General features: G+C 49.8%; 1 pseudogene; it reads right to left on the bottom strand.

Moving 5' to 3' along the window:
• Positions 1 to 266: 266 nt before the first annotated feature.
• On the bottom strand, positions 267 to 1,700 carry LOC119043219 (cAMP-dependent protein kinase type II-beta regulatory subunit-like; annotated as a pseudogene).
• Between the last annotated feature and the right edge of the window lie 15,159 nt (positions 1,701 to 16,859).

Genomic DNA, 16,859 nt, shown 5'->3' with positions numbered 1-16,859 from the left:
GGACAACTGTCATAGCACGGTCAATGAAATATACTTAAAAATAAATAGCTAAACCCCCCTCCAAAAGAAAATCATTTTATCAGTATGTCCATATTTTTATGATTTCCTCTTTAGAAAGTGATGTTAAAGCCTATTGCTTATTAAACCACTATTGTTTACTGATACATGGTAAATGTAAAAAAAAAAAAAAAAGGAAAACTATGGGGATGACAGAAAACGCTTGGTGTTTACACAAACACACTCTCAGTAAACAAGTCACCACTGTGTCATTTTGTTACTACAGGTCTCCTTGCTCCAGACCTTCGGGCGGTGGGTTCAACAATAAACATACTTTTTCCAAACAGGGAAACTGACTCTTCTCCATAGGTGCTGATGTTCCTTTTCATAATTTCCATGGCAGGTCCTTAAAACCTTTCAGGTGCTTGCACATCCATGGCTTCTTTCTCATTGTAATTTTTACTTCTCCAGATGGCACAGTGAAAAAGGACTCAGCCAAGTCTCCCTGAGCAATGACTTGTTCTCAGTCGTTGTGTACTTTGGTGCCTATCACATCTCCCACGTTTAAGTGTTCAGAAACTTCCAAAGATTTAAGGAATGGCAGTGACTCAATAAAACTTTCATACATTTTTCTCTTTGGGGCATTATTTTTTTACAATTATTCTCTGAAGGCTACCCCGTCCAAACCCCACAGAGCAGCAAGACAGCAGTAGTAAAGGCAGCTGCTCTGGAGTAACTGCGCGTTGAGGCGCTGGCCACAGCGTCCACGGCTGTCATAGTTACCAACACATCTTCCGGCACCTTCACATTTTACATAAACAGGAAACGTCCCTCTACTGATTACATACAAGCCGTCACCATCATAACCTCGATCAATTACACGTTCCCCTTCTTTGACTCATTTTTCAGACGGGGCATCTAGTACTTGAGACATTTGCTCCCGATCCAGGTTCTTAAACAGCAGGATGTCTTTGCAAGCAAGCCTCTTGCAACTGATTCTTTTGATCATCGGTTTTGGGGGGTATAATCCTGGACTCTGCATCATCTCCTTCATCAGGATTATAAGCTTCTGCACATACAGAGGCACACCTCGTGAATCGGTTTATTACTGGAGCGTTGAACACCCCCGTATCCGCTGCCTCCTCCCCCTCTTCCTGCTCCCGGTTCTTGGAGTAGGTGTGCTAGGGCTCCTCCCCAGCGAAGTGACCTCCTTGGTGGGGGAGCCTCCCCCAGCGGTGGCGCCCGAGTCCCCCCAGGTCCCTTGAGGTGCCCTCAAGGCCACCGCACTCGCTGCCCTTTGCACTCGCTCTCCTGTTCAGGCACGTGAAGTGCCGCAGCGAGAACTCCAGCAGGTCCTCCGCCTGGTGCCTCAGCACCTCCACGGTGAAACCCTGCAGCAGCTCCGCCAGTCCCACGGGAATCTTGATGCTCACCCTGCTTTCCAGGCGCGGGCGCCTGCGCGCCGCCCTCGCCCCCTCCCGGGACTGGCCTCCCGCTCCCGCGGCCTTTGAGCAAGCGCAGACCCTTGCGGGAGGCGCTGCCCGCTGCGAGTGCGGCCTCCCGGGCCTCGGCCTTTCCGCTGCCCCAGCATTCGGCTGCTTGGCGCGGGAGGGCAGCTGAGGGAGCAGAGGGCTGGCAGCAAGCACCTCTGGCTCCTCCCGCTCCCGCAGCGGCCGCCTATATATCACATTTTGTCCTTCCATCTGTTAATGGAACTGACTACATTTTGAGGAGCCATGTGCACAGCATTCGCTTGGGAAGTGGTTAAACGCGGAATTCAGTGAATGTTTCTGGAAAGAAATTCAAGACTCTGCAGCAAGCTTCTGGACCACCTGCCCTACCAGCCAGGCCAGTTCTTCATTCTCTTGGAAGAAGTCACAGCACCAAGGGCTGATCTCAGCGAGTAGGTCCCACAAGTTTTACAGGAAGCTTTTTAAAAATGCAAATTATCCATTCTTCCCTTTCCAGCCTGTTCCACCCTCCGCCCATCACTAACCATCTGACAGGGCCGAGCAGGTCCGAGTGGGTCTGAGCGCCTCTGCCCCGGCCAGGCCTCAGCTGGCCGGGTTCCCAGCTCCCGGCAGGCTTCTCACCTGCTTCAACGACCAAATCCTGTTTTTATCTGTTATATGTATTTGACTTCTCTCATTTGGAACAAGGATCCTGAGGCTAAACTCCTCTCGTCTGTACTCATTCATTCGACAAATATTTATTGAGTGTTACTCTGTGCAAAGCACTGATCTTTCTAGGTGGGGAGGAAGGTACAAAAGAGACCTGAACCCCTGTCTGTATTAGCGTTTGGCGGGTGGGGACACAGATAATAAACAAACAAAACATTGGCCAGGGACTCGCATGAAGCATTACAAATAACACAGAGGAGAGAGAGAGGAATTTGGGGGTGATGTCGATATTTTATGGGGGGAGGCCAGGTCAGTCTTCACTAGGAGGGAGCAGTGGGTAGAGATGCGAGGGGAGTGAGGGAGCCGTGCAGACAGATGTCTGAGAGGCGCGCTCCAGGTGGAGAGAACAGCACACACAAAGGTCCCGAGGCAGGAGCCTGCCAACCCGTCCTAGGAGGCCAGTGCGAGGGGCCAGTGTGAGCGAGACCGAGGGGGGAAGAGGATGAAGCCACAGGGCAGCGGGTCAGGTCCTGGAGGCTCTGGTGTTGTCAGTGGGAATATTACAGCCATGCGTGTACTTTTCAGTGTTCTAGTAACAATCCGAAGAAAGTAAAAAGAAACAAGTGAATTTCATTTAATTTTTAATTAAATGTATTGAGGTGGCATTGGTTAGTGGGGTCATGTAGGTTTCAGGTGGACATTTCTATGACACTGATCTGTGTGTTGTGTTGTGTGCCCACCACCCAAAGTCAAATCATTAATTTTTAATCCTCCCCGAGAATACATTTATTAATTTTTAGAGAGAGAAGGCAGGAGAGAAACAGAGAAACATCAATGTGAGAGAGAATCTTCGATCAGTTGCCTCCTGTACTCACCCAGACCACGGACTGAACCTGAAACCCAGGTATACGCCCTGCCTGGGAAATGAACCTGCAGTCTTTTAGGGTATGGGAAGATGCTCCGACCAATTGAGCCACCCAGCCAGGGTAAATTGTTAACTTTTATATATTTTATATAATGCAATGTATCTAAAATATTATTTCCACACATGGTCAATATACAAAAATTATTGATGAGCTATTTTACTTTTTTGGTATTCTTTCGGAAGTCCATTGTAATTTTCACACTGATCACGCACCTCAATTTCAACTAGACACATTTCAGGTGCTCGCTAGCCACGTGTAATTGTGGCCACTGCCGTGGGCAGCAGAGTCTAGGACGTGTGAAGACCCCGACTTTTCCTCTGCGGTATTTTAAAATGCAGGTTTTGTTCTCATTCAGGTATGGCGAGGCCCATGGATCAGGAGATCACTGCTACTGCAAAGCTAGTCGTCACATTCACAGTCCCCAGAGAAGAGGGGACCACACCACAAGGGCCACACAAGGACACGCCAGGGTCAGTCAGGAGGCGGAGGGGAAGGGGGAAACTGAGCATGAGACTCTGTGGTGGTTTCCATGGAAAGGAATTAGGGAGTGTGGGCCAGCAGGCACGGGGGTCGGGGGGGCGGCTAATCTGCAGGCCTATCAGTGGACTCTGGGCCCTTGGGCTGCCTCTGGTTGTCTGGCCTGGCCCTGGGCTGATAGGGCAGGCAGGTAGTGTGGCCTTGAGGGTAAGAGGTCCACAGGGGAGGTTTTGGGGGTGCCGACCCTAGACTGGTTGATTTGGGTATGAAAGGCACCTCACAGGACACCCTAGGAGGGACAGTGTCTCCAGAGTCATCAAGTCCCCAAGATATCAATGCATCAGAAAGACAAGATCAAGGGAGATAGAAGCTGCAGGGCGTGAATGGGCAGCGCTGTTTGAGGGGAGATAAAAGGGGGCAATAGTGGAAACCAGGACAGCTGGGGGGCTGCTGCAACACTCCAGCGAGAGGGGGAGTCGTAGGCAGAGATGGAGGTGCTGAAGGTGGGGGAGGCATCTGAATTCTAGATAGACAGATCTCAGAAATGATTCCTTACCTAAGCACCTGGATGCCGAACTAAGTGAGAGTTGGCCCTTCAGTGTACCTCTGAGGGCAAGTAGGAAAACACATTGCTGAAATACTTACATGTTCAATAAAATTCCAGTGCACGCATAGACGATGAAGTAATCCTGAAACAGACCCAGAGTCACTCTCCGTTGGCTCCTCACCACTCGGAGGGTCCCCGTGCCAGGCTGGCTGGGTCATTGTGTTTCCCAGGTTGGAGTTTGGGTTTAGAAGCGGGGTCTGCCCACAGAGCAGGTGAGTGTCCGGAGCAGGTGCAGTATCAGGGCCAGTGGATCCCCTCCGATTGCTGTACACCTTCACTGACAGGATGTCCCAGGGCTTTGCTGCAGAAGGACTGTTGTTGAAGGAGCCACTTGTCCTTCTGAGCTTCTCTGAGGCAACTTCTCCTATGAGAAAGTGCTGCCTGGCCCAGGGTCCACCCGTCAGGAGTCAGCGGGGCTCCTGGTTAGCAGATCCCTCACCTTATCCATCACCCTCATCCTGGCATCCAGCTGGGAGATATTAGAATTACTTTTGCATATTTTCTTTACAACCTAAACAGAATGCTTTTGATGTTCCCAGCATCTGGCCTCCTTCATAGCTTGTGGCCAGCTCCAACCCAGCTGCACAAAGCACAGACGGTGGCGGGGACATTTCCCTCCGCATTCTGGAGGATGGTGGCTCAAGGCAGACTTAGAGCTCACAGAGGCGTGCAGTTAAGGCAGGAATATTGAGTCAAACAAAACGACCGCTTTCCTAGAAAGCAGGTGACTGGATGGAGACTCCTTTTTTTTTTTAAACCAAGTGGGCTTTTAAAGCAATGTGGCTGACCTGTCAGCACCTGTGCCGGAAGTCACAGACTGCAGGGAGGTGCTGCTCAAAGCAGCCCCTGAGGAGTCGCCCTCCTCGGGAGATGTCCTTGCGCTCGGAGCACGTCTGGAACTCACTTCCCCTCGGCAGTGGCCTTCAGAGCCCGTTTAGGAAACCCCATCTCATTTTTGGGAACCAAAATAATAGTCTGATTTCATATATTAGCTATGAGATTTGATTTTAAATGTTTTTGCTGCTTTCTGAGCCCATTTTTAAAAATCTAAAAAGGCCTGAAAACAATTATATTCAAACCCTGCCAATACATTCAAGTCATTATTTCATCACTGAGGTAAGGGTATCATTCCAACTGAATATGTATTTAACCTCTCACTGAAAAGCTACTTATTGAAAGATTATTCTGAATTTACAAACAGAAAAGTTTACAACTCATGCATGACGGGTGCATATCCAGGACCTGACCACCCCCCCACGTGACCAGAGCTGCCCGCCACAGCACTCGGACTTTCCTCCCATCACACATTGTCCTGGTTTGACTACCCGTTCCATCCACGCCTTCTCTGCCCCTGCCCTGCTCTTCTTCCTCTGCTCCTCTTACGACTGCTCTTCCATGTGGCCACGTGTAGCTCCTACAGAAAACACACTCCGTCCAGCAGGCAGCCTCCCTCCCCTCAGCTCACGATGGCACCCTCTTGAGCTATGCACTTGGGCTTCAATTCACAAATGTACCCTATGATGACCATGGCAGTGACCAACTCCACAAGGCCCACTGGACCACGGCACCATCCAAGGTGACTTATCGGCCTGAGTCAGACATGGCCACATGGTCTCCTTCTCAGGCAAGAGTCCTTCCTTTCAGGGAAATATTTCTGTGTTTGCTGCAACTAATACTCATTACTTTTCCTGTCTGGATGTTCCAAATCCCAAATGCCATGACTGAATTTTAGGATGGACATCAATTTCTTAAAGCTGGATTAGTGTCTAATTGAAATCTGCAGTTACAGTTACCACCTTAAACGTGCCTCTCCAGCCCACCAGGCCAGGGAAGTGCGAGCAAGCCCTGGGGTGGGGGGGGCGGGTAGGACCCATGCAGGCTTCTGTGAGCAAGTGGGTTCAACACATTTGTGTTTGGGGGGAGGGTGAACTGTCCGTGACCATGAGCTCACAACAAGTGGCCAAGAAGAGTTCAAGGGTAGACACCAAGGTCAGCAAGGAAGACTTGAAAGACAAAACCATGGAAAGGGTGGGGCCAGGAACCATCAAGTCAGGCCCCGGCACACGTGGCTTGAAAAATTATCTTAGGATGTGCTCTGTGTACCTAGGACACCACGCAGTGTCAACTGTGGGTCTTTACCCAACAGGGTCTCGGCCCGTTTCTCCCAAGGGCTAGAGTTCATTAAATCAGGGCCACATCTGTCTTCCTGGACAAAATGGTAACTGAGGAAGCAGCCTAAACTGGGTACCCTGAATATATGCCCCTTGCAGACAATCTTACAGTTCGCATACTAGTGGGCAGGTAGAGGAGGTATACCACAGAATACTGACATGTACTTGCGTATTACTTTGTAATGCAGTAACTGAATTTTCTTCCCTCAGTAGATCTGTCTTTTTTTCATGTTTTACCGAGCTGTGTGTTATCCTTTTTTGCATTCCATGAGCGCGCATCAGTGACAAGCGCTCTGGGCAACACAGGGAAACCAGCTTGATGCTCTGTCGCCGAACAGCGCACGGCGTACAGTGGACGAGCCAACTGGCCTCCCAGTGCGTGTGAACGTTTTGTCTACTGGTCACATCAGGCCTTAAAACTGACCTTCTCTCTCCCCTTGACTTCAACAATCATGTTCTTCATTCCTTAACTCTCTTTACCTCCCTTTTAATTTTCTCACTTGTTTTTTGGTGGCTGCATTTTCAGCCCAGCTCTCAGAAGGTATGGACATCCTCCCTTCTTTCCCCTCGTTCCTCACCCTCAGATAATTTCCCACCAGTCCCGCATGAAACTGCCGGCCTCGCCCTCGCTGATGTAGCTCAGTGGATTGAGCACGGGCCTGTGAAGCAAAGGGTCACGGGTTCAATTCCCAGTCAGGGCACATGCCTGGGTTGCAGGCCAGGTCCCCAGTAGGGGACACATGAGAGGCAACCACACATTGATGCTTCTCTCCCACTCTTTCTCCTTCCCTTCCCCTCTCTCTAAAAATAAATAAATAAAATGTTTAAAAAAAAAAAAGAAAAGAAAGAAACTGCCAGCCTTGAAATCTACCCTAAAACCAGTGATCGCTGTCTTCCTGCTACTTGTCTGGTGTACACTTATTGCTTTGCAGTGTAGAAAATTTTTTCCCCCATTCACCAGAAGCTAACGTTCAATTTTATTTTAAAAAAAACATTTTATTTTTATTTATTTTTAGAGATAGGGGAAGAGAGGGAGAGAAGCATCAGTGTGAGAAACATCGATTGGTTGCCTCTCATACTTGCCACAAACCAGGACCAGCCAGCAGCCCAGGCATGTGCCCTGCCTGGGAATCGACCTTTCGATTTGCAGGATGACACTCAACCAACTGAGCCATGCTTGTTAGGGGAAAGTTAAATTTTAAAATTAAAATTTAGTGTTCTGAGAAAATGAACATGGCTATATGCAAAAATTAACAGGTTGTCCATCACAACATTGTCTAGAATAGAAAAACAATGAGAATAAAGTTAAAATCCATCGATAAAGGCTTAATTAAATCGAGTTCTTATACTAGAGTATTAAAAGTAATACAAATAGAATATTCTATGATGTGGTAAGTTGTTTATAATACATTGGTGGTAGCCCTGGCTGGTATAGCTCAGTGGATTGAGCACGGGTCTGTGAACCAGACAATCGCGGTTCGATTCCCAGTCAGGGCACATACTGGGGGTTGCAGGCTGGTTCCCTGCAGGACAGTTCCCAGCAGGGGACCCATGAAAGGCAACCATACATTGATGTTTCTCTCCCTCTCTCCTTCCTTTCCCCTCTAAAGATAAATAAATAAAATATTTAAAAAATACATTGGTGGTAAAAAAAAAAGGTTAAAATCAGTATGTAGAGGATGGTCCCATCTTTGCAAATGAACCAAAACTACTCATCTCTAGTCATAGAAAGCAAAACCCCACAGTGAATAAAAAAATAACAAATGTTAATGGGATCAACTCTGGGTGCAGGAGAATCATGCTTGGGTTTTATTTCCTTAATTTTACTTATCTATACATTTTCTTAAAAAACACAAATAAGTTTGAAATGATGACAGTTTTAATTTGAATTTTCAATGGATGGAACAGAGTCCGATGTGGGACTAGAAAGAGGCAGACAGGGAAGCAAACGCTCGGGCGGAGAGAGGGCCCAGGCAGCACCTGTGCTCCATGAGGAGCCCTGCCTGCCCCTTCCCGGGTGCCGGGGGGGCTTTACCTGAGGCAGGTGGTGGTCAACCCGGAAGAGGCCCCTGGGCAGGGAGGCTACAAGTTTAAGGAAGAGGTGCTCAGAGATACACTGAACGTTTTCCTTCCATCGTGGGGAAGCTCGTTCCTGAGTGAGTGGTCTGCTAGGATATAACAAATACCCCAGACTGGGGGGTCTTAAACAAGAGACGTTTACTTCTCACGGTCCTGGAGGTGGGAAGTCCAAGAGCAAGGCGCCGGCAGGGTTGGTTTCTCCTGAGGCCTCCCTCCTTGGCTTGCAGATGGACAGCTTCTCCCTGTGGCCTCATATGCCGCTTCCTCTGTGCATCAGGGTCCTGATGTCTCCCACGTGTTCACACTTCCTCTCGTTCCAGGGACACCAGTCTCAGTCTTATTGCCTTAGGGACCACCCCAGAGGCCTCTTTTTAACTGAATCTCCTCTTTAAAGGCCCTCTTTCCAAACATTCTGAGGTTCTGGGGGTAGGGCTTGAACAGATGACTCTGAGGGGGACCCAGATAAGCCCACAGCAGCCACTCTTCTGTTTTCTGAGTGGAAAACAAGCTGAGGCAAGCGTGGGTAGTGATGAAAGACGCATCCGGGTTTTCCTGACATTGTTGTGTGCACGTCTTACCTCTGTCCACTAGAGGGCAAACTTTTAAAATGCTTATTTTGAAATGCTAGCCTTTATTTTTAATCCTTTATAGCCTAAACAGCTTCTCTTAAATTAAAAAAGAAAAAGCTAGAAACAGATAACATTTGTCTCTACAAATCTCAGCAGCCCATTCTTTTCTCTTTTTTTGGAAGTTCAGAATTATAGACTAGGATAATTTTCCACTACTGGGTGTGGATGTCTCGATCACTTCAAAATCAGTTGTTCGAAAAAGCAATGCTTTACTCATATTACCTTTTATCATAACTCTTCTAAGTTTAGTTTCATTATCTCATCTTCTGCACACCTTATGAGGTAAAGAGTTATTATGCAAGATTTCTCGAAGGGAATTCTGCAGTCAAAGGACTTGAATTCTCTTGTTTGCTTGCTCATTCATCTGGTCAACAGACGTGTTACTGTGAGCAAGGCTGTGAGCCGGGCGCTATCAGCTGCCGGCAGCATATCTCCTGCCTCCCTTGGATTTGAAAACAACACAAATGTCTCCAGACATCATCAAAGGTCCCTAGGGGTCAAAATTGTCCCTAGTAGAGCACCACTGAGCTAGAAAAAATCGAATCAGTCACACTGTCATCAAGCACAGACAGTGCCCCGGCCCAGGTCCTGGCTGCGAGCGGCCCCCATCCAGCCCTTGCCGCCCAGTCCGCACTATTCGCACTGTAGTGTCCAACCTGCTGAGGACCACAGCTCCCTGCCCCCGATGACGCCACGTACCAGGAATGCTTCCTAGGCGTGAGCTCAGCAAACACTGACGAGCCTTGGAGGTGGACGTATTATGAATTCTGATCTCTACGTGAGGAGCCCGGGTTCAGAACCCTGTGCGCAGAACCAGACATAGGTGAGTCCACACCTGCTTCTGAAGGCATTGCTTTCAGCCTCTCCACCTCCACTGGCAACTAATGACACCCACCTTGTCACCCTCCGTGCATAACCTACTTAATCCAATGACAGGCTCTCACGGGCCGTGTTCTCGCAGACTGCTGCACCTGCCCATGCGCTGGGGCTTCATAAGTGTTGTTCATGGGTTGACTGAACACTTTCTCTCCCTGTGCTTTTACTTTTTGAAAATCATGAGTGAATTGGGGAGTTCGTCTCTCTGTGGATCCTTGTCTGCATTGCTGCCTCTCCTAGCAGGGCCGTCATTAATGTCGGAATCATTCAGTTACATCTGGAGAGACGGCCTGTGTCCTGGGGAAGGGTGCACGCCTTCACCCTTGAGGAGCACAGCCACATGGGATCACCCAGGGCTTTCTTCATGTTTACTATGCAAATGGAAGTGGCATTCAAAATCTTATGCCAGAGATTTCATCCTTTGCATTTGGGATGCATGACGTCTGAGTGACACAAATATAGAGAGTGAAGCTGAGCACCTGTGAGAATTGACTGGAGCCAGAAATCCATGGGCAGAAAAGAGAACAAACAGGGACACACTGGTTGGGGAGGGGGTGGTGAAGACAGAACCACTTAGGAAAGCTGCGAGGCCAGCACAGTGCGTTGGGCCTGCAGAGGCTAAAGAGAAGGCGGAGAAGGATCCCTGGCTCGGGGTTTCCACCTGCATGATGGGCATCCTACTGCCGCCGACCTGGCAGGCCAGCTGTGAGGTGTCCCTAAGAGAAGGCTAAGTTAATGACAGCACAGTGCCCGGCATACAGTGACGTACCCAACACGATTTCTCACCCCCTCTTTGTGCCATCTTTTGTCTCTTGTTCTCTCTTCAGTTCAGACAGGCTTTCTTTTTGTGTGGCTTGGAAGGGGTAGCATGTAGAAATCCACGTGTCGTAATGCATCACGTTGCAGGGGGCGGAGGGGGGAGGGTGTCCTGGAGAGAGGCTCTTACCGTGTGGTGTCTCTTGGGCTCTGGAGCTGGAGCTGGAACCAGACAGGGGTTGATTGGCCGCAGGCAGCCCTTTTGGAAGGTGGGGTCTCCTGGAGCCCACTAGCACTTGTGGAGGAGCAGAGAAAACAGGGACAGGCTGCTAGAGGCACATGGAGAGTCAGGGACCCCAGGGCCAGACGGTCCTGGCCGGGACCCCTTCACCGTGGGCCCCACGGTCAGAAGGGCTCTGGGAGCTCCCATGCTGGCTTCATGTAATTGCCATCTTATTTTTCAATGACCTTGGTTTTGTACTATATGTTTTCAAATAAATTGTTGTTTATTTTACTCTTCTATCTAATTCACTAAGGTTTCTGGTCTTTGTTTTATATCCTGATGCATTTTTAATTACCTTAATTTCTTCCTTAACCCATTCAGAATTTTTCCTCTTCTATTTATCTTTGTCTTAACTTTTGTCTTTCAAAAATTCTTATTCCTTTTATTGTGGCTTGTAAGTCATTTTAATTTCTCTAAGCTAACACCCTTCCATTTTTCATCTGCCTTAATTTTTTATAGAAACAGTTTATTTTATCTTTTTAAGTCTCCTTCTTATATTTTGTCCATCTTAATCTCGTTTTCGTTGTTGTTTCTTTTAATTTCTTAGTGTTGGGTAACGTCTGTTTTATTTTTGAACTCTGGTGTATCACTGGTGGGCGAGACGTGTGTGTGCAGGGTGAGCGCTGGGCCAGGGCCGGAGGCCGGGCGGACGGCCATCCCTGGCGGGGCTGCAGACGGCACCTCACTACAGCTCCCGTCCCCTGCCCTGTTCATGGACCGCCACTCGCAGCGTCAGAAGCTCCCAAGATGCACCCCTTCCCAGGAGAATGGCGATTTACCCATGCAGGCAGCAACCCGAGTTCATTATTTAACAAGTGCTCCTAAGTCCTACCTGGGGCCACACTGGCGAAAGCCAGACAGGACGCCCGCCCTCCCGGAGCTTCCGCCGGTGGGCAGACGACATCAGGTTTCAGGGAGTAATACACCCAGAAAGAGAAGTCAACGAAAAATGAAGGTACAGGCTGAAGACTGACAGAGTGAGGAGTGGGAGGGCTGGGGGACTTGGCAGAAAAGGTGAAGAACCCTGCTGCCGACGTTTTGTTTCTGAGGACGAGGTCCAGTCTCTTTCTGGGCCGGCGGAGGCGGGACTCCACTCCGGGGTTGTACGACTGACTCCCACAACCATTGGCATCCATTTGCTCTTTCTCTATTGTTTGTTTCTGGATGGGGTATCTGAGACTTCTGGAGACAAATTGTTGGGAAATCCCATTCAGAAAGAATTGCCCGAAAGGCGTTGATGTACCATTTGTGCAATATTCACATCTTTGTGTAAGGCACGAAAAAACTAAAATCACATACAAACAAGAAAAAGGGGTGGTCTCTGCCACCGGGAGTGGATGGGCCTTGGGCAAGCCATGTGGATGACCAGCTCCCAGCAGAGGGGCGGGCACATTCTTCCTTGTCCTCTTGCGAGGTGGCCAGGCCAAGCCGCCTGCAGAAACTGGGGCTGATGCAAGTCTGTCTGAGGTTCAGAGCAGTGATGAGGCAGGAAAAGCCCTTTTGTTTCCCAGGCAAGTTTATGTGAGGTGGCCAGGGTAGAGGAGCAAACCAGGGCAGTGTCAAAATTATTCTGCAAACTCCATGAATAGTGGGCAGCCTGGGGCATCGTCACTGACCACGCATCTAGGGACACCTGAACTGGGCCGGGATGAGGAGTCTAAAGTCTGCCTTCGGATCCATGCTAGGGGCTACAGACCCACCCAAGAGCTGTGACAGGGGCCCTCGGGGGCAAACAATCATTGCAACCCTGCCTCATCTCTTTCTCTGGCAAGAAAGTTCAACAAGACTGGCCAGGACAGTGGTGTCTGGCAAAGCCGGAGTGAAAGGTGGCCTGTCAGTCGCTCTCAGTAGCAGTGTGTGGAGGCTGCGGGTAAATACCAAGTGAACTCCAGGGAGCTCGGCGCATGCAGTCTGTTTGCTTCTGGTGGTAGGGCTGGGCACAGTGGGCTTGTCAGAGAGTCAGAGAGCTCCAAGGGGGAGCTTAGAAGGTAAGCAGGGGAATGGATTAAAATGACCCAATATACACCCATGATGGCAGCCAGTAGTGAACTGCATGGGCAGACCCAACCCTCTGCAGGGCCCAGGATCAGGGAGGCTCCACCTGGGACTGGGTGCAACGCGGCGGCTGAGACTTGAGGAGGAAGCCTGGTGATGTCTTCTGAGAGGAGCCCGTGGCAGGAGCGTGTGCAGAGGATGCGGGCCTCCTTGCGATGCTGGAGCCTCGTGCAAAGGGCTTTCTGCTGCGTCTCCTGATGACGTTCCAGAATCTCTGAAAGAGCAACCCTGTTGCCACGTGGCATCTTCACCGTCCTTTTGCAGTTGAGTCCAGTCTCTTGTACATTTAGCACAAGTGATTCAACTATAGATGCTTGAAGGAAACTTTAAATAAGAAACAATGTAAATAACTAGTGGGATTCTGACAGCCATCCCCACAATAAGTATCTGCCCTGGAGTGTGAATATGTGAACATTTGCATCCAGTTCTGATCCTCTCACACTGGGAGTATCTCACGCATCAGTGTTTAAAAGCGCCACACATGTTTTTCATACAACATGACCTCAAAATGCAAGCCAAGCCAAGTGTTTCCTCTGGTGCTCAGCCACCGGAGCGGCCATCTGTTCAATGCTTCAGGGAAACAGGCTGTGCCGTGTTCACTGAGGGGGTGTCTTTCCGATGGCAATGCACCACCTCCCCGCGGGACTTTTCTTCACAGGGTAGTTTCGGTTGTATTGTACTTTATTTCCTCCTGGATGTTGACTTCAGAATGTACCTAATAACTGCGGAGATGCAGCTCTGCTCCGAGCCTCTCTTCTCCCCTAGGCTGTGAGCTCCTGGAGGGGCGGGCCTTGGGGCCATGAAGGACCAAGAAACCCGAGGGCATCCAGGGTCGGGCTCCTGAGCAGTCTTTGCTCAGAGGCTGATTTGGTTGTAGTTCAGATGTGGGTGAAAGTGGTGCAGAACGGTGTGCAGCCACTGTTACTCCTAATATGTTATTGGAGGGACCATCTTCTGTTGGTGAAAACTGAACACTAACACACACTGGAAACTCTTAGCATTTGTAAGGGTCTGCAGCCCGGCACGCGCTACATGCTCAGTAAAGTGCATGCTGAATGTTGAGGGAACAAATGAACAGATGAATGAATCCATGCTCCTTTCTAGTCTACTGGGTAAACTTCTCCTTAAACTCCTACAAGTCTCAAGTTCCTTCTAATATGCAGCCCAGTCTCCACGGTCACAATCTTCAGCTGATGCCTGGAGCACAGTGTCTGAACTGTTCCCTCTGAACTCAACCGGTCCCGCTTGCTTGGGATCCTCCCAGCAGGGCGCCTGGTAATGCTTAGAAGTGGCTGCAACAGCGGTGATGTTCTTGCTTCATTACATCATCCCACGGCGAAGACACCAACCTCTGTGAATCCACACGCTGAGAGGGCTGAGGGATCGTTATGAGCTCCCCCACCGCCCCTCGCCCAACTCAAAGACCCCAACTTTCTATTCTAGGGATTATGTTCATTTATCTACTTATTTAATTATTTGTTTATGTTTAACCTCATCGGAGAACAGATGCAGGTTTCATTACTTTTTCCAGAGAGAGAGAAAGGGAGAGAGAGAAGCATCAATGCAAGAGAGAAGCCTTGATTGTCTGCCTCCTGAACATGCCCGGTCTGGGGACCACTTGGGCGCATATGTGCCTGGACCAGAGATTGGGGATCGAGGATCGAACCTGCAGTCTAGGTATGTGCCCTGAGTGGAAATCAAACCTGCAACTTTTCAGTTACAGGACAACGCTCCAACCAATTGAACCACACCAGCCAGAGCAAGATTATGCTGATTTAAATAGAAAAGCCCTTGCTAACTCAGGGTTAATGCTTCAATGGCATGGCCCACCATCCGGCTGCATTTCCCTGTCCAGTGCGGATGCCATGGGAATCATCTGGCAAGCTATTTTAAAGGCTGATTCTTGCCCTGGCTGGCATAGCTCAGTGGATTGAGCACGGGCCTGCGAAGCAAAGGATTGAGGTTCGATTCCCAGTCAGGGCACATGCCTGGGTTGCAGGCCAGTTCCCAGCAGGGGACACATGAGAGGCAACCATACATTGATATTTCTCTCCCTCTCTCCTTCCCTTCCCCTCTAAAGATAAGTAAATAAAATCTTAAAAAAATATAAAATAAAGGCTGATTCTCACGCCTTAACTAGAGAATCAGATTGCATTGGTCTGAGCTAGAGCTTAGCTGCTCGTGTATTGGACAAACTCCCTGGCAATTCTAAAGTGTGTCTGAGTTTCAGAACTCCTTCCCCCGTCGTTTAGCTTCGGCACTCTCTGGAAGACTGTACCGCACCCTCCCCCCTCCATTCCCCTTCCGAACGCACTTCTCCCAGAGAGCACAATCTCAGCTTCCCAGTGCTGTGCCCTCATGCTAGCATCTGTGCTCAGGGCGTCTCAAGGGGTCCTGCCAACCCGCAATTTCAATACTTTCTAATATTGTGCTGTCCAGTAGGGTAGCAACCAGCCACATCCAGCTACGGAGCACTTGAAATGTGCCTATGGGGCTACTCAGCCTCAGTGAAACTGGCCTTCTTCCACTTTCTCAGACATGTCAAGGTCATTCCTGACTCAGGGCCTTTGCTCATGCAGCCCATTGACTGGGATTGTTACCAGACAAACAAACACATCAAAAACAACACAGGGGTGTGGCTGCCAGTAACCACAAAAAGCCAAACTTGTGAGCTTGTGAGGCAGGTGCTGATGCAAAAGGAAAACGGGTTTATTTGGATGCCACGCCATCTTGAAAAATGGGGCACTCCCTATTGCTCAAAGCTCATCTCCTCCACAAATCCCAGACAAAACCCAGTCATCTTCAGCAAGACAAGAACAAAAGGCAGTGCCCAGAATCCCTGCTCCATTTTAAATGATTGCCCTTTGGAGCCCGAACTGGCTGCTAAGTGGTCATCCAGGTAGCTCAGCTTGTTCCCAGCTGCTGTGGCTTCAGGGTCCCTCCTGCAGGCTGCATGCAGAGCCAGCGTGTCTCTGGCTATGTGGCTGCTAGGTCTACAAGGTCACATGCTCCTTGACCGGACAGCATGCAAACACAGGTCAATGCTTCACTAGGTTGAATGCTTCACTAGGTCAATGAGAGAGACTCGCTCCAGGAGGCTCCATGACCTTAGCAGTCACGTGGCCCACGGAGAGGACAGGCTAGTGCAGCAGGCGGTGAGCAAGGGATGTTCATCAAGTGGTGAGCAAGGAGTGAGAGAGAGAGGTTTTTTTTTTTGTTCCCCTGGGACCATATCCACTTTGGGTGTGGGATGGCCAGGTGCTTTCTCAGAAAGACCAATTAGCTTCCTAAACTTTCACCTGCTATGGGTGGGTCCACCTCCCAACCAATCCCTTCTTTCCCCAGGCTGGACTGATGCCTCTTTGGCCCAGCACCTCCCCCTGCCACCATTCTGACTTCTATGGAGCATGTGGCTGCCTTGCCTAGTCGTACTCCCAATCTGGTACTTGAAGTGTGTTGGCAAGGGCTCCCCCCCCTTATCCAATTATCTTCCTAGCTTTTGGCATGCTGGGGGCCTATCCGTTCATCTTTCTAGCTCTTAGTTCCTCAGTGTAAGAACCTCGCCTGCTGCCATCCCACTGGTTAGGGGAGACTCCCCCAACTCCACCGCAACCCAGTGCTGTCTGGCTTCCCTGCTCTCTAGGTCTGGGGCCACATTTTAGGGGCCGTGGTGGCTGGGCCATCTCTGGGCAAACACTCCACTGCAGCTGGACTCAATTACTGCTCCCACTGAGGAAGGAAGCATCCTGCTGCTCGAGGTGCCTGCCAGGATTCCTGCCACTTCTGGGCTGGGCGATTGCATGGTAGAGATGCCACACTCAGCCAAGCCTCTGGGCTCCTTACCCCACCAGCAGAGGGGCACCCCCTCCTCCCTGCAGCCCTT

Source organism: Artibeus jamaicensis, unplaced genomic scaffold (genome assembly GCF_021234435.1).
Source record: "Artibeus jamaicensis isolate MK-2021 breed Jamaican fruit bat unplaced genomic scaffold, CSHL_Jam_final contig_793, whole genome shotgun sequence".
NCBI classification, from domain to species: Eukaryota; Metazoa; Chordata; class Mammalia; order Chiroptera; family Phyllostomidae; genus Artibeus; species Artibeus jamaicensis.
Note: the sequence above shows the minus strand (reverse complement) of the source record. Positions and strands in the feature narration are given on the sequence as shown.